Source organism: Sphaerodactylus townsendi, linkage group LG12, assembly GCF_021028975.2.
Source record: "Sphaerodactylus townsendi isolate TG3544 linkage group LG12, MPM_Stown_v2.3, whole genome shotgun sequence".
Lineage (NCBI taxonomy): Eukaryota > Metazoa > Chordata > Lepidosauria > Squamata > Sphaerodactylidae > Sphaerodactylus > Sphaerodactylus townsendi.
In genome coordinates, this window is record NC_059436.1 from 20403330 (window position 1) to 20426374 (window position 23045).

General features: G+C 45.8%; 1 protein-coding gene across 3 annotated transcripts in view; it reads right to left on the reverse strand.

Moving 5' to 3' along the window:
* The window catches only part of POU2F3 (POU class 2 homeobox 3), a 103542-nt gene that overhangs the window by 71706 nt on the left and 8791 nt on the right, over positions 1-23045 (reverse strand). The gene's annotated exons all lie outside the window — the stretch shown is intronic.

The following is a 23045-nucleotide window of genomic DNA, read 5'->3' on the forward strand; positions in this document are numbered from 1 at the left end:
CTGGGGAGGTTTCTCTGGAGAGGTGGAAAAAAAAAACCTTCAGCTATTCCGGGAAGGATTTTTGTTTTGTTGTTCTTCAATCTATTTTTAAACTTAGAACTTTCTGGGCATCGTTTAAGAGAGAAAAAAAATTAGCAGAGGATGCTTTCAGGTTGGGTTCCCTTCCCTGTGGAGTATCCAGTGTCCCAGTTCTAATCCACACAACCCCGCCGCCTCCCTGGTGGGACATACCACAGCCCCCCTACTCCAATGATCCTCAGAATGTTGACTTGAAATTATCATGTTTCTAGTCCCCACGGTGGCAGAAAATATTGAAAAAATATACAGCTTATTCAGAAATAGTTCTTCTTCTCTTTGGTGTGAGGACCCAATCCACCAGAAGTCCTCTGGTGTAAGCCATTTTGAAAGGAGCAGGTGTGTACAGGAGTAAGGGAACTTCCCAATAGATGTTAACCCAGAGGACCTATTCCTTTGTCTCCCAGCCTCTGCTGTCTTTGACCGTGCCCTTAATGCAGTCTCTCTGTGCAATTCCATGAGGGAATAGAGTCTGTGCGTGAACATACAAAAGGATCTAGGATAGGAAAGGCAGGTAGCTGTGGACACACAGGTGAAGGAACAAAGGGAATGCAACATTACACATTTATATTAGATGCATACCGGGTGGATATTCATGGCTTGCCCAAAACAATGCTGGAGGCATTAGAACCAAATCACAAGATTAAAAAAAATTCACATGAGAAATTCATACAGATGTGAAATTCACATCATACAGATGTGAAATCCATGTGAAATTCATACAGATGTAACCCCAGAGATCCCAGCTGGGAACTTTTAATTCTCATGTGCTCACAGACTCAGTTTGGGTCAGAGCCACCGTGCACAAGGAAAAGGGGTTCTGTGTTTCCACCCCATCATTTTCCTGCCCAGGGGAGGTACTATTTGCTGCTTGAGAAAACTTACACGTACCAGTGGCTGCATGTAAGCTTCCTTAATGGGGTCATTTCAGGTCAGGAAAAAGGGTGAGGGGAAGAGAAGAGAAGGATGGACCCCCTGCTCCTCACACATGGTGGTTCTGACACAAACTGGGCCTGTCCATGCCTGCAAATTGAAACTTTGGGTGTATGCCTGACCCCAAATCCTTGTGGCTGTCATAGAGACTTTGTAATGTGTGAATTGGCCCTATGAGAGACTGTGTACATCGACGGAGGAGATGCCCAGCCCTGTCACAGATCAACAATTCCCAGGGCGCCTTGGGAAAAATAAATCTTTGGCTTACGGGAACACACGAGGCTGCCTCGTAAGCAGTCAGAGATTGGATAACTCAGAGTTTAGCTGGAAATAGCTCATTGGGATCCCAGAATGAAGACCTGCTCATCATCTATGACCGGACCTTTTAAACAGGAGGTGCCGAGGAGTTCCCAAGACATTCAGCATCCTCCACTCCTTAAACCAGTTTCAAGCCGCAACAATTAATTAACCAGTTATTGTATTGTCGAAGGCTTTCACGGCCGGAATCACTTGGGTTGTAGAGCCTGGAAGGGCGTGCGGTAGCTTAGTATTTCTTCCGACGTTTCGCCTATATCTGTGGCTGGCATCTTCAGAGGATCCTCTGAAGATGCCAGCAACAGATGCAGGCGAAACGTCAGGAGAGAATGCTGCTAGAACACGGCCATACAGCCCGGTAACCAGTTATTAATTAATCAGTTATTATTATACATTTATATCCCATTTTTCGGTTCAAGGTGGCTTGCAGCAGTAATTAAAACATTCCCAGCTAAAACCAAAGATAAAATAGTTTGGCTTTATCCAAGCAAGAATCAAACAAGTCCAGAAGATTTACAAGAGATATTAATCTCGGTGCCCTGACCTGGTTGGCCTAGGCTAGTCTACTCTCAGCAGCTCTTGGAAACAAAGGAGGAAAATGTGCCCTGATTGGTACTTGGGTGAGAGACCCCAAGGAAGTCCAGCGCAGTGGCAGGCAATGCCAAACCCCCTCTGCTCAACCCTCGAAAATCAAGTGGGTGGAAAACCTTCTCTTTTTTAAAAAAGCCTTGACAGTTTGGCCCTTTTATTTTTTAATTGTTTAAAAAAAGATTGGGGTGATAGAAGAAAGTCAGTTGCAACTTGACGGCACTTTCTGCCACTTCTGCAGTTCTCTGCAGTGCAGCCAATGAGCCCAAACTTCTTCTGGAGAGCAAGGAGTTGTCTCCAGGGGGCAGCAGGTAGCTGTCAAACTCAACCCGCAAAATTTCAGACCAAAGGGGAAATAAAAGGCGAGGGGAAAAGGTACGTGAGACTGGATGGGGAGGCGAGCAGGAGAGAAAAGTCCTTCCAAAATTTGCAGCCAGCTTGCAGATGAGGAACCAGGGATCTCTACCGCTGAGCAGAATTCTTCTGAAGTGGCTCTGGGGAACACTCTGCGGGAACTGATTTAACTTACGGCGCATTTAACACGAAATAACCGTAAAAGAGGAACAGCTCCGTACAAGCGTTCAGCACAGGAGCTGTAATTATCCCGGTGGCCAGAATGGGTACTAGAAAGCCACTAAAGTTGTCATCGGAAGAGTTATTCTCCAGTGGAGGAACATTGAGCGGCTCTGTGAATATTTCTTGCTGGAATGAATATGGATCACGCTGCCGGCGCAGAACTAGGAGCGGCCCGGTTAGGAATTCCTTGAAGGAGGGCCCAAGAACTCCTGGAAGGCCTGCCACCCACATGCTTATCCCACTGGCTGGGAAGCAGTACTTAATCAATCCTTCTTGAAAGCTTGGACTGGCAACGCACGGAAAATACACACACACGCGAAAACCCGGCCAGTTATGATGAAACACAGCCTGAAGCCTCGCGTCTTTCCTAGCAACAGAAATGTATCGAAACACATGGCAGGATCAGGCCTTATAATCCAGCACACTGTTTCCAAGAGCAGCTGTCCCGTTGATTCTGGAAAACCCTCAAAACAGAGCATTTAGGTAACTGTTTTCCCAGGTGTTTTGGCCCCAGCACGGTATTCAGAGATTCTTGCGTTTGTGTGGAATTCCATCAAGTTTCAGCTGACTTGTGGTGATTCGAGAGGCTTTTGGCAAGCGAGAAGAAGAAATGGTTTTCTGTTGCCTTCCTCTGCGGAGCCTTCCTTGGTGGTCTTCCATCGAAGTGCCAACCTTGCTTGGTTTCCAACCTATGGCAACCCCAGCAAGGGGCATTCAAGGCAAGTGAGGAACAGAGGTGGTTTGCCTTTGCCTTCCTTAAGAACATAAGAACATAAGAACAAGCCAGCTGGATCAGACCAGAGTCCATCTAGTCCAGCTCTCCACTACTCGCAGTGGCCCACCAGGTGCCTTTGGGAGCTTGGCAGAGTCTTCCTTGGTGGTCTCCAAGTATTGACCCTGCTTAGTTTCCGAGATCTGACAAGATCAAGCTACATCGTTCTGCCTTCCCACACTCAGAGGTAGGCTCATTCCGCACATGCAGAATAATGCACTTTCAAACTGCTTTCAGTGCTCTTTGAAGCTGTGCGGAATGGCAAAATCCACTTGCAAACAGTTGTGAAAACGCATTATTTTGCGTGTGCGGAAGGGGCCAAAGAGTGCCTCTTAACATGAAGGTTCTGCTTCATTGCCACTAGCAATTGATACTCCTTTGTTCCTTAAATGCATCTTCTAAAGATCCCTCTCCATCTATGCCAGCAACCGCTGCTGCATTTCAAAGGAGCACATTCCATAGGTGAAAAATCCATTGTGTGAAAAAAAATATTTCTTCAACCTGTTCTGAACTTGCTGCCAATTATCCTCTCTGAGCTTTTTAGTATAATGAGGTTTTTGAGGGAAATTAATTGCCAGGAGGTTAAGGAGCAAAAGATAGTACTTCAGACAACTTCTAATAACTTAATTTCCTCTGCACAGGAAATTTGTTTTAAATAGATAAGAGAGTGTGGAGAGAGAAAGAGATTCTTGGGAATTCAACAAAATGGCCAAGGGGATATAGAATCTTGCGACGGTGTCCCAGGAGGGAAGGTGGGACAGCATAGCCCCATTTCATCAGATCTCGGAAGCTAAGTAGGGCAAGTTCTTGAATGGGAGACTGCCAAAGGATGGCTCTACAGAAGAAGGCAACGACAAACCACCTCTGCTCCTCATTTGCTTGGAAAGCCCCTCGCTGCGGTTACCATAAGTTGGGCGCAACTCAAAAGCATTTCCATAAGTAATTGTGCCCCAGCTTCTAAGGACTAGAAGCACCACCATCCAAACAGCAAATGTCAGGCCAATTTCGGAAGAAGGGTTGAAGTACTCCACACACCTGTTCCCTTTCAGTCTGCCATACCACCCCGTCAACTCATAAAACAAGTGGTTACTGGATCTCACCTGAGGCTCACTGCTCACATAACAGCGCAAAACAGTTCCACAACTAGAAAACTGTCTCCCAGCCAAAGACATAACACATGAGTAATCCCGCTTAATTGCATCGCCAGGGAAGGCCAAACTTTATTAAGGCGGGTAGATAAAAGCAATGATATTATTTCTCTCCTTACAAAGGCACTGATCAAAAGACAAAGTGGGACACACATTTTTTTTTGGGGGGGGGGTGTCCAGAGCCAAGTAAACAAGGCCAGCATGGAGTAGTGGTAAAGAGCAGTGCACTCTAATCTGGAGAACCGGGTTTTATTCCCCACTTCTCCACATGAGTGGCCGACTCTTATCTGGTGAACTGGACTTGTTTCCCCGCTCCTACACAATGAAGCCTGCTGGGTAACCTTGGGCCAGTCACTGTTCTCTCTGAACTCTTTCAGTTTCAACTACCTCACAAGGTATCTGTTGTGAGTTGAGGACAGGAAAGGTGTTTGTAAGCTACCTTGAGTCTCCTTACAGAAGAGAAGAGAAGAAGAAGAAGAGTTTGGATTTATATCCCCCCTTTCTCTCCTGCAGGAGACTCAAAGGGGCTGACAATCTCCTTGCCCTTCCCCCCTCACAACAAACACCCTGTGAGGTAGGTGGGGCTGAGAGAGCTCCGAGAAGCTGTGACTAGCCCAAGGTCACCCAGCTGGCGTGTGTGGGAGTGTACAGGCTAATCTGAATTCCCCAGATAAGCCTCCACAGCTCAGGCGGCAGAGCTGGGAATCAAACCCTGTTCCTTCAGATTAGATACACGAGCTCTTAACCTCCTACGCCACTGCTGGGGGTATAAATCCAATACTCCTCTTTCTACTAGCAGAAATACTCCTCTTTCTACTAGCAGAAATAGCCAGTAACTGTCATTAGCAATATCTCTTTTTACCCCTTTTTTTGGCAGTCTTGTTTAACGTTAATAAAAATAATAAAGATGCAGACATGAATAATTATTATTAAGTATGTGTGTTTCTTAATATTTACATAAACAGGTTTGCAACAAAATGTGCACGTAACAATAAAAAATGTGTATAAAATTTGTGACTATCTTGTGGCTATCAAACACCCAAAGTTTATTCTATGTGGCTCTTGTGTTAAGCAAGCTTGGCACACCTGGACTAGACAAAATCTAGAGGGGGGGGGGGGTATAAATCCAATATTCCTCTTTCTACTAGCAGAAATAGCCAGTAACTGTCATTAGCAATATCTCTTTTTACCCCTTTTTTTGGCAGTCTTGTTTAACGTTAATAAAAATAATAAAGATGCAGACATGAATAATTATTATTAAGTATGTGTGTTTCTTAATATTTACATAAACAGGTTTGCAACAAAATGTGCACGTAACAATAAAAAATGTGTATAAAATTTGTGACTATCTTGTGGCTATCAAACACCCAAAGTTTATTCTATGTGGCTCTTGTGTTAAGCAAGCTTGGCACACCTGGACTAGACAAAATCTAGAGGGGGGGGGGGGGATAAATCCAATATTCCTCTTTCTACTAGCAGAAATAGCCAGTAACTGTCATTAGCAATATCTCTTTTTACCCCTTTTTTTGGCAGTCTTGTTTAACGTTAATAAAAATAATAAAGATGCAGACATGAATAATTATTATTAAGTATGTGTGTTTCTTAATATTTACATAAACAGGTTTGCAACAAAATGTGCACGTAACAATAAAAAATGTGTATAAAATTTGTGACTATCTTGTGGCTATCAAACACCCAAAGTTTATTCTATGTGGCTCTTGTGTTAAGCAAGCTTGGCACACCTGGACTAGACAAAATCTAGAGGGTAGGATTTGACTGAAAGACATCATTTGTAGATGACTGATTTATAGGACAGATGAGTGATCGAATTCTCTATTGAAACAGTTGCCTGATGAACAGCGTTGTGGCCCAAAGATGCATGACAAATCAGTTGCATGGTTAATAAGGAATACAGCAAAACATTCCACAAATAGGTGACGAACTCTCAAACTAACTGCCGAAAAATCGGGTCTTTGTTGCGACCTGTGGAAAGGGCAGGACTCCAACTAGTAAGCATTTGAGCATCCCTATTCAAGAGTTACTCAGAGAGGTTAACTTCCCCTTCCTCTATGGGCCTCAGACAATGCTGGCTGGGTCTTTTGGGGAAGAAGAGGAGCTGGGTGGGGAAAATGGGAACGGTTAGTATGCCAGTTTCTTAATCACATTGTATTAGCGACTAATTATAAAGATATCACATGACTGCAAAGTTCTCACTAACTGCTGATGAAGTGGGACAAGTCTGGATTCTGGGTTCCCCGCCAGAAGTCTGTGGGGAAGTATTACACAATGGAAATGTGTCTGCTTTTAAAAAAGAAATCCATGTAAGGAATAGGGATGCCAGCCTCCAGGTGGGACCTGGGGATCTCCTGGAATTACAGATCAGCTCCAGACTACCAAGATCAGGTTCCCTAGAGAGCATGGATGTTTTGGAGGGTGGACTCTCTAGCATCATCGCTGCTGAGACCTCTGTAATCCTCGTTGCACCTCCAAATCTCCTGAAATGTCCCAACCTGGAACGGACAACCCTCCCAAACATTCCTGGAGATTTAAGGGGTGGAAGAAGAAGAAGAATTTGGATTTATACCCCGCCTTTCTCTCCTGTAAGGAGACTCAAAGGGGCTTACAACCTCCTTTCCTTTCCCCCCTCACAGCAAATACTCTGTGAGGTGGGTGGGGCTGAGAGAGCCCCGAAGGAGTGTGACTAGCCCAAGGTCACCCAGCTGGCGTGTGTTGGAGTGCACAAGCTAATCTGGTTCACCAGATAAGCCTCCACAGCTCAAGTGGCAGTGTGGGGAATCAAACCCGGCTCTCCAGATTAGAGTGCACCTGCTCTTAACCACTAACCACTACACCATGCCTGGGGGCGGCAGGGTTTGGCAAGGGGAAGGAATTTAGCAGGGTATGATATCATTAAGCCCACCCAATCTGTGTCACCTGGAGATCAGTCTTAATTCTGGAAGATCTCCAGGCCCCATCTGGAGGTTGGCAGCCTGACACATCAAGGAGAGGCCTGTGTCCTTACTCTTCTCTGTTCTGTGACAGTTTGCTACAAGCAGCAATTTAAATACATGTATATCTAATATAGAGGAATGCCATCCCATGAACTCCCAGCTGGTGTCTGCAGCGATGCTGCCCAGAACTAGGTTTCCTGCTTTCTGTGCATATTCGGACCTTGAAAACACATTTGCACAAAACTCATTTTGCTCACTATTTTTTGTAAAGCCCAGCCTTCATCACCTTGGCTTCCCTCCCCCCCCCCCCCCCGCCCTCCTTCCCCCCTTCCTCTTTGTCCTCTTCCCATCGCAGGATGTATTTGTTCAATCACCCTCATTTGAAATTCAAATATTGCCTCTCTTTTGTGCCGCTCCCCCTGCCAACCGACTGCAAGGGAGTCTGGCCATATGGAAATTTTGCCGCCCGACTCAGGGCTCTGCTATGGAAATCAGGGACTTTATGCAAATCCTCAGCAGACCCCATCGCCATAGCAACCAGCAGCTCCCAGAGAGTTGACCGCCCAGGCCTGGTTCCAGGTCTTGGTTGTTAGTGAGTTTGCTTTGGCTATGCAGCTGGGGAGGAGAGGGAGCTTGGCAGATCTTGGAAGTTAAGCAGGGTCACTCCTTGGAAGGGAGACCACCAAGGAAGACTTTGCACTGAAAGGCAATGGCAAACCACTTCGGCTTCTCACTTATCTTGAAAGCACCTTGCTGGGGTTGCCATAAGTTAACTGCAACTTGATGACACTTTACACACAGAGAGAAACTAAGCAGGGTCAGTACTTGGATGGGAGACCACCAAGGAAGACTCTGCAGATGAAGGCAAAGAAAGCTGGGAATCACCCCGGGCTGAGGTTGCTGTCGGGGTGGGGTGAGGTGAAACCAGCAGATGCCGCCCAAGTAGGGGCAGAAATGGAAAGGGAGCCATGCCTGGCAAGGGCTGGCATCCCCGGATAAAGGAGGAGCGATCCGAGACTTTAAAGAGGCGCGCCCTCCTTTGTGCGCCCGGCGGAGCTTCAGCACGTTACCCGCATGACCAGATCCAGACCCATGCTTAGCCTCACGCTTCTGCTCAATAAAACAGCTATGGCCAATTTGTTACCCCAGTGATGGAGTGGTGTGTGTTATTGGTAAAGGGTTCGCACAAAAGGGGTCCACCCTCGGACAGCAACGGTAAACCACCTCTGCTTCTCATTTGCCTTGAAAGACCCTCGGGAAGACCAGCATAAATTGGAAGCTAAGCAGGGTCAGCACTTGGATGGGAGACCACCAAGTAAAGCTTTGCAAAGGGAGGCAATGGCAAACCACCTCTGCTTCTCACTTGCCTTGAAAGACCCTCGGGAAGACCAGCATAAATTGGAAGCTAAGCAGGGTCAGCACTTGGATGGGAGACCACCAAGTAAAGCTTTGCAAAGGGAGGCAATGGCAAACCACCTCTGCTTCTCACTTGCCTTGAAAGACCCTTGGGAAGACCAGCATAAATTGGAAGCTAAGCAGGGTCAGCACTTGGATGGGAGACCACCAAGTAAAGCTTTGCAAAGGGAGGCAATGGCAAACCACCTCTGCTTCTCACTTGCCTTGAAAGCCCCTTGCTGGAGTTTCCAAAAATCAGCTGTGACTTGATGACATTTTACACACAGACACAGACACAGACGCACACACACACACACACACACACACACACACACACACACCCTGCATCTTAGAAGCATCTGGCCAAAAGGGGGGAAAGAAGTGACACCAAAAAAACAAACAACAAGCTAAAAAATGAAAAAAAGTTGAGGAACAGATAACATCTGTTACAAAAACCTCTGCAGTCCCAATAGAACAACTGTCCTCTAATACACAACATCTGATTTCAAATAAACAAACATACTGACAAAAGAAAATCTTCAGATCTGAATATTTGGTCCGAATGTTGATATGAATGCTTTTTTTTGTTACTGATTCAGATTTGATTTCTTATTTATTTATTTACAACATTTGTCCCCCACCTTTCTGACTTCCTCACGGTCCCCAAGGTGTCTACCAGACAAACATACATAACAAAAATATGTCTTAAAAGATCACTAAAACCAAACAAAAATCATTTAAAACAAATCCCAAAGCAAATATACAAACATGTGAAACAGTAATTAAAAGATAGGGCAGGAAGGCGTGATCCCAGAGGGAATGCATGCTGGATGAAACAATAAAAGCCTTCGTCCACTGGCAGACGACAGCAATGAAGGAGACAGAAGAATATCCCCAGGGAGAGAGTTCCAGAGTATTGATGTAATGACCAAGAAGGCCTGTCCTGGGTTTCTACCTATTCAAAATGGGAAGCCGGGGACACCTGCAGAAACATGGACCCTTTCTGCAAAACCTTTTAAAACATTTTCAGGAAGGAAATAAAATGTTTCCTCCATGGAGTTCCACATTGTTTTCCCCCCTTGATTCCAAAAACATTTTTATTTCCAGCCTGGAAAGATTTAATCTGAATCCCCTTTTAAAACAATTCTTTGGTTTGAAACGTTTTCAAGATGTCTATTTTGCTTTCTGGCAATGCTTTTATTAGTGCTAGCTATTAAAGTGGTGATTCTTCAGAGTCCCTGCCCCCCTCTGCCTCCCTCTGCCCTCCCCCCCCCCCCGGTCCTTGTTATATGTTGGGATGGTGAGGCTTATTGAATGTTATGTAATTTTCTCTGTATTGTACACTAACCTCACAATCCTGCTTTATTGTCTCTGTCATACAGTACTGTGTTCTAAGTGGATTTTTCTATAATTGTGTTGGTTATTTGCATTATTCTGTTCTCAAAGGCTTGGGTCTCAGAGAGAATTAGAAAGAAAGGAAGTGAATGAATGAATGACTGATGACAACGTGATGCTTCATATCAAGTACATATAGCTATAAATACATCATAATTGTTTAGTTACGAGTGATGGCCATTGAAACTTATAGTAACACTATGCTTGACTAGTATACCTTTAACAAAAGGAGCAGTCTTTAACCTATGCAAGCTATGCAAGTTGCAGGACAGTAAAAGAATATGGCATGAGCCCGATCTCATCAGATTTTGGAAGCTAAGCACAGTCAGTACATGGAAGAGTACTGTGTTCAGTTCTGGTCACCACATCTCAAAAAGGATATTGAAGAGATAGAAAAAGTGCAGAGAAGGGCAACGAGGATGATTGAGGGACTGGAGCACCTTCCTTATGAGGAGAGGCTGCAGCATTTGGGACTCTTTGGTTTGGAGAGGAGGCGTCTGAGGGGGGATATGATTGAAATCTATAAAATTATGCATGGGGTAGAAAATGTTGACAGAGAGAAAATTTTCTCTCTTTCTCACAATACTAGAACCAGGGGGCATTCATTGAAAATGCTGGGGGGAAGAATTAGGACTAATAAAAGGAAACACTTCTTCACGCAACGTGTGTTTGGTGTTTGGAATATGCTGCCACAGGAGGTGGTGATGGCCACTAACCTGGATAGCTTTAAAAGGGGCTTGGACAGATTTATGGAGGAGAAGTCAATCTATGGCTACCAATCTTGATCTGCCTTGATCTCAGATTGCAAATGCCTTAGCAGACCAGGTGCTCAGGAGCAGCAGCAGCAGAAGGCCATTGCTTTCACCTCCTGCATGTGAGCTCCCAAAGGCACCTGGTGGGCCACTGCGAGTAGCAGAGTGCTGGACTAGATGGACTCTGGTCTGATCCAGCAGGCTAGTTCTTATGTTCTTATGTTCTTAAGAGAGGCCACCAAGGAAGGTTCTGCAAAGGAAAGTAATGGTAAACCATATCTGCTTTCCACCTACCTTGAAAACCCCTTGATGGAGTGGCCATAAGTCTACTGCAAGTTTACAAACTTTACACACCCACAAACAAATATAGCAGTTGGAGAGTTACAGTCAACCAAGTTAACGGTATGTGCTGATTTTAGAGTTGTCCTGGCTGGAGAATTCAGGGGGCAAAAACAAGTGAGTCAGCATACCGCCAATACACAACATCACTGCTTCTGTGAAACTGGAAGTGACGTCACCCACTCTGGTAAATCCTAGAGCAGCACCCTGATGCAACATTACTTGTGTTTTCACACTGGCAGTGACATCGTGTGTCAATGCAATGCTGAATCCTCCCCTATTTCTTGCTGCCTCAAGTGACTACTTGGAATGCCCGCATTCAACTGTGGGATCCTTGTATCCGCAGACTAGGGCCATTTCCGCACAGTCAAAATAAAATGCCTTGAAGCAGAAAAATAAAATGTTTCCTCCAGGAGTTCTGTACAGTTTTGAGGCCAAAACATGTTGGAAGCATTATTATTTCACCCTCAAAATGTTTTATTTGGATTCAGTTTTCTAGCGACCTTTTCCCCCAAAAATGATTTTAAAACATTTCCTCCTTGGCTGTGCAGAGAAACAGGAAACGTTTTATTTCTCCTGCCTGAATTTGCAGCTCTACGCCCCCCTCCCCCTGCTCCTTTCATTCCTCTGTCCATCCGCCATTTTCTGCCACTCCAGAGATTCTCTGGCTGTCTGCCATTTCCTGAAGTTTCCTACAGACATCTTCTCATCGGGCATTACGGCTGCCCACCATTTCCGTCATTGCTGTACATTAATAAATTCATCATTGACTGCTGATTAAGCAAATGTGCTGTTTTCCATTATTTTATTTTGTGTGTTGTGGATTCGATGCTACATAGATTGGACAACATCCAGTCAGATTGCAGGAAAGCATGTCTTTGAATCCTCGTAGTATCAAATCCACGCATGCGTGTTTTTGAAAGAGCCGTTTTTCACCTGAAATGTTTTATTTTTACGAGCTATGCGGACAAAACCCCATGAAAACAATTCTTTTAAAAATGTTTGCAAAATTTCTCTGTGGAGTTTAATGCCATAGCCCACTATTACAGCAGCCATTTTCTCCAGGGGTACTGATTCTCATTGATGATTTCCTCACTGGTGATTAATCCTGGGATAGTCACCCGAAATATCCAGGTTCCCTTGAGATCTCCTCACAGCCGAACCGTAGAACACAGATCAGTCCCATTTCTGGTGCTCCCACCCCCTTATCACGGGATTTCCTGGACCTGCTTGTATATGCACCTTTTTGAAAAAAACACTCCAATGGGAGATAATGGGGGCTACACATTTGAGGGTCCATAACTTTGGCCCCCATGAACCAAACTTCACCAAACCTGGGTGGTATCATCAGGAGGTTCTGCTAAAGATACTCTGAAATTTTGGTGCTGCTAGCTTAAAAATTGCACCCCTGACAGCAGGCACCTCTCCAAGGGGCAGACCTAGATGTCTTCACCAGAAACATGCTTCAGTGGGGATGTTGGAACCTGGATGAAAAAGTGCCAATTCTTTTGAAACTTGGTTGTATCTAGGGTTGTTTCCCCACTTACCATCTGCTGCGCGCTACTCTCCCCAAGTAGCATGGGGTCCCGCAGCACTGCCCACTACAGGGGCAGTGACAACGCAGCCGCCCCGACGCTGCTGCTCTCGCGCCCCCTCAGCATGCGTCATTCCTGGCGCTCCTCAAAATGGCGCCTTTTGATGACCCCGCGCTCTCGTGGGGAAGCCCGGGAGCACGCCAGAAATGAGGCGCGCTGAGAGTAGCGCGCAGCAAAGGGTGGTCGAGGTAAGTGGGGAAACGACCTTTATTACATTTTCAGTGGGAATTCGGCCATTATCTAAAGATGAATTGTAATTCTGGGAGATTTTCACTTGGGGGTTGGCAGCCAGCCTTATCAAGACCTACTTTTTTCCCTTAAAAGGGCCCAGGCATCTGAAAGGCCTAAGTAGTCGTACGTTTTGCGTAGGATTGCAACAGCTCCCCACCTGCCCAGTGGAACAGGGTGAGGAGAGAAGAGCTTCCCAGCGCCTCCAGCCATGCGGTTACTGGCAGTTGCCTTTGAACTCCTTCCCTGTTTGCCTGATTTATGTTTTTGTTCCAAAAGGGCCTTGTCTTCCCCTTGCTCCCAGTCGCGTACCATATCAAAGGGAAGTTGTTCTGCTAGGTGTTGTTCCGATCCGGGCAGATAGAGCAAGGGCTCGCCACAAACAAACAGAGATAAGGTCCCTGGCCTACACAGTCCCGGGTATCAGATAGGGAGGGGCTGGATCAGCAGGGTCTCCCATTGCAAGCATTCTTTAAAAGAGGAGGTGGCAGAAAGGTGGTTGACCCCCCGTGGAAGGAGCAGAGGGCCGTTAAATTCACCAGCGGGCCTCACACCCTCGTTCTTAAAATAATACACAAACATGTGGCATAACAGCTGCCGGCTATTTCTCCATTTCCCATGCCTGTGAGAACAGAGGGTTGCGCAGGTGAAGAGGAAGACAGAGGGAAAAAGTGGAGAGGAGGGAGGCAGATAACAGGGACCCACACCCTCCGTGGCTCCACTCCCAGTCCTTAACCATATCTGAGGTGGGAGGAGGAGAATGCCACAACACCGCCTGTCCACCACAGAACAACAGCCAGCTGCGCACAATGACGCTTGTGAGGAACGTGGAAACATTTTCCCAACCGTCTCTCATGCCACAAGGCTCCTGCCTGCGTACACTTTTCCGCAAGGCCCGTTTGGAAAAAATGAGCCATGCCTTTCCTCGTTCCTCTTGAGAATGGAGCTTTCTCAGGGGTTCACTTCTTGAGGAACAGACGAGAGGTTCGTATTGGAAGTGATAACCTTCGGCCAGGGGCGTACTGCCCAGGGGAACACATGGGGTCAAATAGCCCCGGGCTGCGGCCATTTAGTCACGTTGGGGCCCCCCACACCCCAGGTTAGGAGGTTAAGAGCTCGTGTATCTAATCTGGAGGAACCGGGTTTGATTCCCCGCTCTGCCGCCTGAGCTGTGGAGGCTTATCTGGGGAATTCAGATTAGCCTGTACACTCCTACACACGCCAGCTGGGTGACCTTGGGCTAGTCACAGCTTCTCGGAGCTCTCTCAGCCCCACCTACCTCACAGGATGTTTGTTGTGAGGGGGGAAGGGCAAGGAGATTGTCAGCCCCTTTGAGTCTCCTGCAGGAGAGAAAGGGGGGATATAAATCCAAACTCTTCTTCTTCTTCTCCTTCCCCCGGGTCCATACACTGACTTCAAGACCTGGTGCAAAAAACGTTGTTTGGTTGTGGTGGGGGTGGGCAGCCACCCATATTGGGGGGGACCTCAGAGTTTGCAGTGGGCCACATTTTCCCTAGATACGCCTCTGCCTGCAGCCCCAGTCCTCAGTTAGCAAACACACTCTGTACATGCTCCACTATACATACTTTGAGTCCTGTTGGTTGAGAGAAAAGCAGGATAGAGATGGGGCGGGGGTGGGTGAGGGCGTGGCAGGGGCGCAGGGCGCATGCGTGCCCAGGGCACAGTTCCCCTTTGCTCCGCCCCTAGGTTTGATTCCCTGCTCCTCCACATGAGTGGTGAACTCTGATATAGAGAACTGGGTTTGAATCCCCACTCCTCCATGTGAAGCCTGCTGGGTGACCTTGGGCCAGTCACAGTTCTGTAAGCCTTATGGGAGAGATAGGTGGGTATAAATTCATACTCCTCTTCTTCTAATCTGGAGAATGGGTTTGTTTTCCTGCTCCTCCACATGAAGCCTGCTGAATGACCTTGGGCCAGTCACAGTTCTGTTTGAACTCACTCAGCCCCACCTGCTTCACAAAGTGCTGTTGAGAGGAGGGAAGATGATTTTAAGCTGCTTTGAGACTCCTTATGATAGAAGGAAACAAATAAGGCACTCTTCTTTGGTAGTAAGCTTTGGGACTTGAATAATGTGGGGCTATCTGTCTGAGTCTGGATTTATATGAGGTTGTTTTTTACACAGGAGGAGACAATTTAGGTCTGTGCCTGTTAAGCATTTGATGGTTTGCTTTCTAGTGATAGCACCGTGATTATTTAATGGTGATTCTCTCATCTTTCTGGCTTAGACCAGAGCAGAGTATCACACAATCTTGGTCCCGCTTTAGGACTGCTATCATTACTTCAGCAAACATTTTCATTTCATCTTTATTACATATCATGTTTCTTGTATTTGCAGAAAAGCCTTTTGTGGAAATATACATATTGATTTTCTGGAACATTTATTTGAACCCGTTTGGGACACCTGTAAATTAACTGGATCAGTTTGCCCTGCTACTTTTTGGATGCAGTATTGGATGTTGTTTTTTAGATCTGTATCCATGTCTTTACAGTTGCGGGTCAGTTGACGTTGTTCACGTAATCATTCTATCACCAGTGAATGATAGCCCGTGTTATATGCTCATGTTATATTTAGCCATTTGGCACGATTCTTTATTGGGAATATTTAATTGTTTTCTCATGATGTTTTGTGAACCCATGTTTGGGCAATTTTTGAGTTATAAAAGTTGAATAATTTAGACTCATACTTAAAAGCTTTGATGAATTTATTTAAAGATACAGGTAATGGAGTACCAGGAGCCATTAAAGTATATGTGCACGTATGGCCCATGTATATGTATTTGACTGACTTGAGGGCACCTACCCCAACTTCCTAGTAGGTTTAATTACCTGTAGGTTGGCAACTCTACCTGCAGGTGCTACCAATCTCTTTGGAGTCTAACCTTTCACTTTTTAAACTGGGGAGGGGGGAACACTTGGAAGCTCAGTCCAGGAATGTCCGCTTCCCCACGGACTTCATTTATTTATTTTACAACATTTCTATCCTGCCTTCCTGAGGGCCATCAAAGCATCCAACAAATTAAAACACATGTGGTGAAATCACATTTTAAACGCACTGGAACCAACCGAACAAGGACACACCAACAACAAACTGACCTGTCATACAGAGCAAGTCTCCGCAGACGCAACACATCCGCTTGCTTAATTGATAAACACCGTATTGACAACGGAAGAGAGGCTGTGGCAATCGCAAGTGGGACTGAATTTCCTTGTCCTGCTGTTCCAATCCTTACTCTTCCTACATACTTACTCATTCCTACATACTTCCTACATACTTACTCATTCCATACACTTTACTGTTTTTAGCCAAAGGCCATTATAAAATGGTAAAACTTCTATAAAAACCCTACTGAGCTGTATCAACCAGGTGCCCAGTATTACATTATACACTATTTTGATGGGGAGACAAATTTGGAGCTGATTTTTTTGGGGTCACCCAAACAAAGACATGTTACAGATCAGTAGTTCCCACCCTTTTTTCACTCAAGTATCCCTTGGCAACCCATTTTCCTAAAATTGTACCTCCAGGTTAGCAAACCCCCAAATGCTGTGGTGCATACCCATGGGTTTACACACACCCCAGGCTGGGAACCACTGTTAACATTTGCTAGGAGAAATACCAGTTTAGAAGAAGAAGAGTTTGGATTTATACCCCACCTTTCTCTCCCTAAGGAATCTCAAGGTGGTTTACAAGCTCCTATCCTTCTGCTCTTATGAAGCAGGTGGGGCTGAGAGAGTTCTGAGAGAACTGTGACTAGACCAAGGTCACCCAGCAGGCTTCATGTAGAGGAGCAGGGAAACACATTTGGTTCACTGGATAAGCCTCCACTGTTCATGTGGAAGAGTGGGAATCAAATCTGGTTCTCCAGCGTACAGTCCACTGCTCTTAACCACTATACCTTGCTCACTCAGAGTTTGATGGTAAATTTGGACCAATAAGCCATTTTGTTATAAACTTAACCTTTGGCTTGTTATACAATGAGCAAGATAATAAATAGAAAACTAGGTCTTCTAATGCAGGTTCTCTGCATACACATAACCAAAAAATACCACTATGTGGAAATGATGGCCAACAAGAAAGACAGATGGCATTGTTTGAAAGCGCAATTGAGTAAAAGACACTCTGAGGCTTTGTCGTCAGATAGCCTGATCTTTGGTGCCCTTTGTTGAACATCTTAAACAAAGGGGAGAATTTGGATCGCTTGATTGAATATCTAGCAATCCATACATCATTGGGGAATCTCTCCACCTACATAGCTGGAGGGGATGAAAAGAAGACTTTGGCCCTTTCTCCACAATATCAATAAAATGTTTTGAAGTAGAAAATAAAATGTTTCCTCCAAGGAGTTCTGCATGATTTTTAGCCCTAAACGTTTTATTTCTGTCCTGAAAACGTTTTATTTGCATGCTGTTTCCTAGTGATTCTTTTTGTGAAAATCACGTTTTCACTTGCTGTGTGATCTCTTTAAAATGTTTCCACAGCCCCTGGACTTTCTTGCTGGCATACTTTTTTGAACTCATACTGGTCAACTTGCACTGTATTTCCATCAGTTTTTTTTTTAATTTGGGGACTTGTGTCTATGTACACAAGATTCCTAGCGAATCACAGCATGAGGCTCCGAAGCTTCACAGTTACAAATCTAAGGTTCATTCCGCACATGCAGAATAATGCACTTTCAAACTGCTTTCAATGCTCTTTGAAGCTGTGCGGAATGGCAAAATCCACTTGCAAACAGTTGTGAAAGTGGTTTGAAAATGCATTATTTTGCATGTGCGGAAGGGGCCTAAGACTTTTTTTTTTAAAAAAAACTGAACAACCACAAAATGACAGCCAGGAAGCATTTTTGAAGGAATGAGAGTGCACAAATGGGGTTTTTTGAAAATGTTTTGAAAACATTCGCAAAACATTTTCAAGGGCTTGTGCGGAAAGTGCCCTTGAAACCATTTCGCATGTGCAGCTGCCCCCTCCCTGGAGTGTTTTAAACATACAACCTTTGAATGGTTTACAACTAAGTGAAAAGAAGAGATCCAGGTTTATACAGCAGTGAAACCGCGCTGGCCTTGGAGCAGCCAGCTGCGAGCCAAGACTCATCCCCGCAAAGATTGTTGGACTCATTTAACAGCCAGTTAGATTGGCATCCTTTCTGCCTCCCAGGCCCTGGAGCAGAAGAAGCTCACCGAATTGGCACTCCCCTCCCCCCCCCGCCCCAGTTTTGGAATCATTTCACTTGCTGAAATAACTCTGGCGGTGGCTAACTTGAAAGACATACTTGACACCCATTCAAGTGGGTGTCCAGGGCTCGAGATTTAATTAAATTGGGCTTTGAAATGATTTTTGATTAAGGAGCTGCAGGAGATGAGCCCCAAGCAAGCTCGCTGGCATCATCGCGGGCCAACCTACTAGCACAGGTGGCCCCGGCAGCAGGGATGGTGCTATGCACCTGGGCAGGGGGTGGAGTGCCCTGTAGGCTGGCCAGGGGCAAAGACGGGTTTATTCCCAGGTTGCCTCTCTTGCTTCAGTGTACTCAGCCTGCTACTCAGCTCGGTCTACCAGAACCCGAGGGCTATCCTGGAGGCCACCCAGCTCGGGTTGCCAGCTCTGGCATGGGAAATTCCTGAAGATCTGGGGCCAGTTCTGGAGAGGGTACAATTTGGAGAGGGAGCTCAGAGGCATGAAACCAGTCCTACCAACCTCCAGGTGGGGCCTGGAGACCTCCCTGAATTACAACTGATCTCCAGAATACAGATGCCAACTCCCCTGGAGAAAATGGCTGCTTTGAAGGGTAGACATGAACACCCTGCTGAGGTATCTTCTCTCCCCAAATGCTGCCCTCTGTATGCTTCAATCCTCCCCCCCCCCACAAATTTCCATGAAGTTCCTAGCCTAGAATTAGCAACTGCGGATGGAATGCCAGAGAGTCCACACTTCCCCGAAGGCAAAACTGCATTTCCCCCAAGGGAACTGGATAGTCCCAGGCTAGCTTCATCTCATCAACTCCATCCGCTCAGCTCCAGGAATATCCCAGTCTGGAGTTGGCAACCCTACTGACCAAAGACTCCACTTTAGGTCTGCATTGAGCAGAGAAGTTATAAAGTCCTGAGTAAATAAATAAATACAAAAACAACAGGATCTAGGGCAAATGAGGCCCATTTAGAGTAAGGGCAAAGACTGCTGAAGCACATAGCCATTCCTGGGAATGCATTAACCCTTTGACACCCTTTTAGCCTCATTCCTGTTAGCAGTGCATTGTGCAGGGGGTGAATGCACTCCTAAAAAGTACTGCCCCCTTCTGTTTTTCATTAGCCCCGAGGCTAATGATTTCTACTGCCTTACACACTGCAGTTGTCCTTAGTCACTCCCTCTAAAGGACGCAGTGCTAGCAGAAAGGATTGGTATTTTGTTTCCTTCAAGAAAGGTAGAATTGCCAGCTCTGGGTTGGGAAACATCTGGGGATTTTTGGGGGTGGAGACTGAGAGGGCGGAGTTTAGAAAGGGGAGGGACCTCAGAAGGGTGTGTTAGAGAGTCCACCCTTCAAAACTGCCATTTTCTCCAGCGGAGCTGATCTTTGTTGAGTGGAGATCAATTGTAATTGCGGGAGATCTCCTGACACTGCCTGGAGGTTGGCAGCCCTAAAGAACAGGGATAATAGACAAGGAAGGCAGCTGTGAAAACATGGAGTATTAAATTCTTGATTTCCAAAACAAGAAAGGGTGAGAAAAACCCAGTCCAGGAAGTTCCCAGGAAACAATGTTGTTGTTATTTATTAACAGACTTTTCCTTAGAAACCCACACTCAGTACACAAACATGCATTGCGATTGCCAGAAGATTCGATGTGGCATCTGTCAGTCAGCGCAAACAAGTCAGACCATGTTACCAGAGAGTCAGGTCTGGGGTAGCCCTATGGCACCTGGAAAACCAAAGGTCCTGATCCGTAGACCAGAGTAAGATCAAGCTAGGCTTGTATCCATTCGCGCCAATTCTGAGACTTCAAACTGCTAGCCAATCACAGGGGCTGATATAGCACTCCCCTGAGATCCCAGCACACAAAGTCCCTGGTTGCAAGGGTTGCCAACTTCAGGCTGGGTGGAGCTTGGAGAAGACAGGGTTTAGGAGGAAAAGGACCACAGCAGCGTATGATGCCATAGAGCCATGGTGGCGAATCTTTGGCACTCCAGATGTTATGGACTACAACTCCCATCAGCCCCTACCAGCATGGCCAAATGACCATGCTGGCAGGGGCTGATGGGAATTGTAGTCCTTAACATCTGGAGTGCCAAAGGTTTGCCACCACTGCCATAGAGTCTACCTTCCAAGCAGCCATTTTCTCCATGAGAACAGGTCTCTGGGACTTGGAGATCAGAGGCAATTCCAGGAGATCTCCAGGTACCACCTGGAGGTTGACAACCTTATCAGTAGCCCAGTCTCAAGCTTGAGGCTCTTGGTTCGATCAAGGTTCAGACTCTTTAACATCTTAAGCATAAACTGCAGGACTTTAATTGATGGTCATTTTCCGGAGGACAACCGGGGATCATATTTTAATATCAAAGAACACAACAATAAAAAAGCTTCTCATAAGTAATAAAAGGAAGCAATATCCTTTGGGGAGTCATGGGATTTCGTGCAGGTTGGATGCTCAAACCTAGCTGTTCCCTTCCTCCAAATCCAAGGAATGGTTTTGATTGCTGAACACTGGGCATTTCTGCACAGACCCCCCAAAATGTTCGCAAAACGTTTGCAAAACATTTTCTATCTCCACTGTTTGTCTGCACTCACCTCTGGAAAATGATCCCTGGCCATATATCCTGGATGAATGTGCAGGTAATACAGCAAAAGTCATTACCAAGGCAGCTGAAGTTTCAGGGCAATAGAGTTAGCAGAAGCTTGATATTCAACACAATTGGTGACATATTTAATTTTTGGCACTCGTGAAAAATGAAAACGAACAAACCCTGACTTGAAATTCTCTCTGCAGGTTCTGGAGAGAACTACCACTAATGTCCAGCTCTTGATTTAAGCAGCGAGATATCATTTTTTCTGTACAGGAAAGACTCTCTATTGTACTGGCACCAGGATTACACGATGTACAAAACACTCAACATCTAAGTTATTTCTCCGCTATGCTGCACTATCCTATCAGAAGCTAAATCACAGTTTGGATATCCACCTAAGTGAATGCAGCCAAGACAACAAATTAACTGAATGAAGGGTTGACACTGCTTTTGGGTTCTAGGCGTTAAAAAAAATTGTCCCCCAGCTGTTTTGAAAAAACACCACCTCTGCGGGAAGAAACAGCCCTGCAATAAAAATGCCTTTGAATTTAGCAACCCACAAGGGTTTTCCCCCAGTTCTCATTTTCAAGAGTTAAGCGCAGGACTAATTTGAGCCTTATTAACCCACTTTTAAAGTGTCGAGATGATCTCACCGTGCCTGGGTCTCAGAGCAGGAAGACGGTAAGACTGCAAAAAGTTCATATGGAGAAGTTCCAGGAATTATCTTGGGCTGTGTGGAAACCGCAGCTTTCTTAGATTTCAACTTTATCTATAAGAAAGGCTGCTACCCTGTTTCCCTGAATATAAGACATCCCCGGAAAATAAGACGTAGTAGAGGTTTTGCTGAAGTGCGAAATATAAGGCATCCCCCAAAAGTAAGATGTAGCAAAGTTTTTGTTTGGAAGCATGCCTGACGAACAGAATACAGAAATATAAGACATCCCCTGAAAATAAGACATAGCGCATCTTTGGGAGCAAAAATTAATATAAGACACTGTCTTATATTCGGGGAAACACGGTAGTCCATACGTAGACTTATGACGCAGTATGGAGACAGGAAGTATACTTTCTTAATTTGGTTGAGGTTACATGATTTCTGCAAATCTGTTTTAATGCCCAGTGAGCATTTTAGAAAGTGCAAAACAAAGCAATCTGAGTGGGTGTGGGGAACTGAACTGGAAAATCACATATTCCTATACGGACCTTTACCAAAGACACAACTGTTGTAGCTGACAAAGGGAGCTTTGAGTTGAAAGCTTATACCCCAAGAATCTTGTTGGTCTATTGGGCTTCAATCTAGCTCTTCTACTTCAGGTCAACATGGTTGCTCTCTGAAACAGTTGCTCAGAAAGCTCTGATGAAATGAAAGAAGATCCCTCAGTCCAAAGTGGAAAAGATGTTGTTTGGATCAGAACGATACATTTATCAAGCTTCCCGTCTTTTTCTCAAGAGTCCTAACTGGTCACAGATCTTGCAGCTCAGTATTGCAAGTGTTGCAATGGCCCTCTCTGTAAACTCTCTCCATCACATTCCCTGTTGTAATTGAGGCACATAGAAACATAGAGCAGGAAGGGACCTCTGGGGTCATTTAGTCCAACCCCCTGTAGGCAATTCAGAACTACTCCCCCCTTTCCCCAGTGAGCCCCCTCCCTATGCCCAGAGGAAGGCAAAACTCCTCCAGGAATCTGGGGCCAATCTGACCTGATGAAAAATTTCGTCCTGACCCCAGAGTGGCAATTGGCATTACTCTGGGCACGTCAGAGCTGAACACTAATTAACCCCTTCCAGAGACGTAGCTCCAAGGGGGCCAAGGGGCGCATGATGCACCGGGCGCACGCCTCTGTGGGGAGGTGTCAAGGGCATTCCGGGGGCGTGGTGGAGGCATTCTGGGGCGGGATGGGGGCGTTCTGACGGGGATGGAGGACGCACCAATATACCGGGCACTTCCCCCTTGCTGCGCCTCTGACCCCCTCCTATCCTCTGTCATGATCTGCCCTAGCTCACAGAATCAGCCTTGCTGTCAGATAACCATCTAGCCTCTATGTAAAAACCTCCAAAGGAGAATCCACCACCTCCTGAGGAAGCCTGTTCCACTAAGGAACTGCTCTGACTGCCAGGAAGTGCTTCTGAATGTTTAGCCAAAAAAACTCCTTTGATTTAATTTCGGCTTGTTGGTTCTAGTCCGACCTTCTGG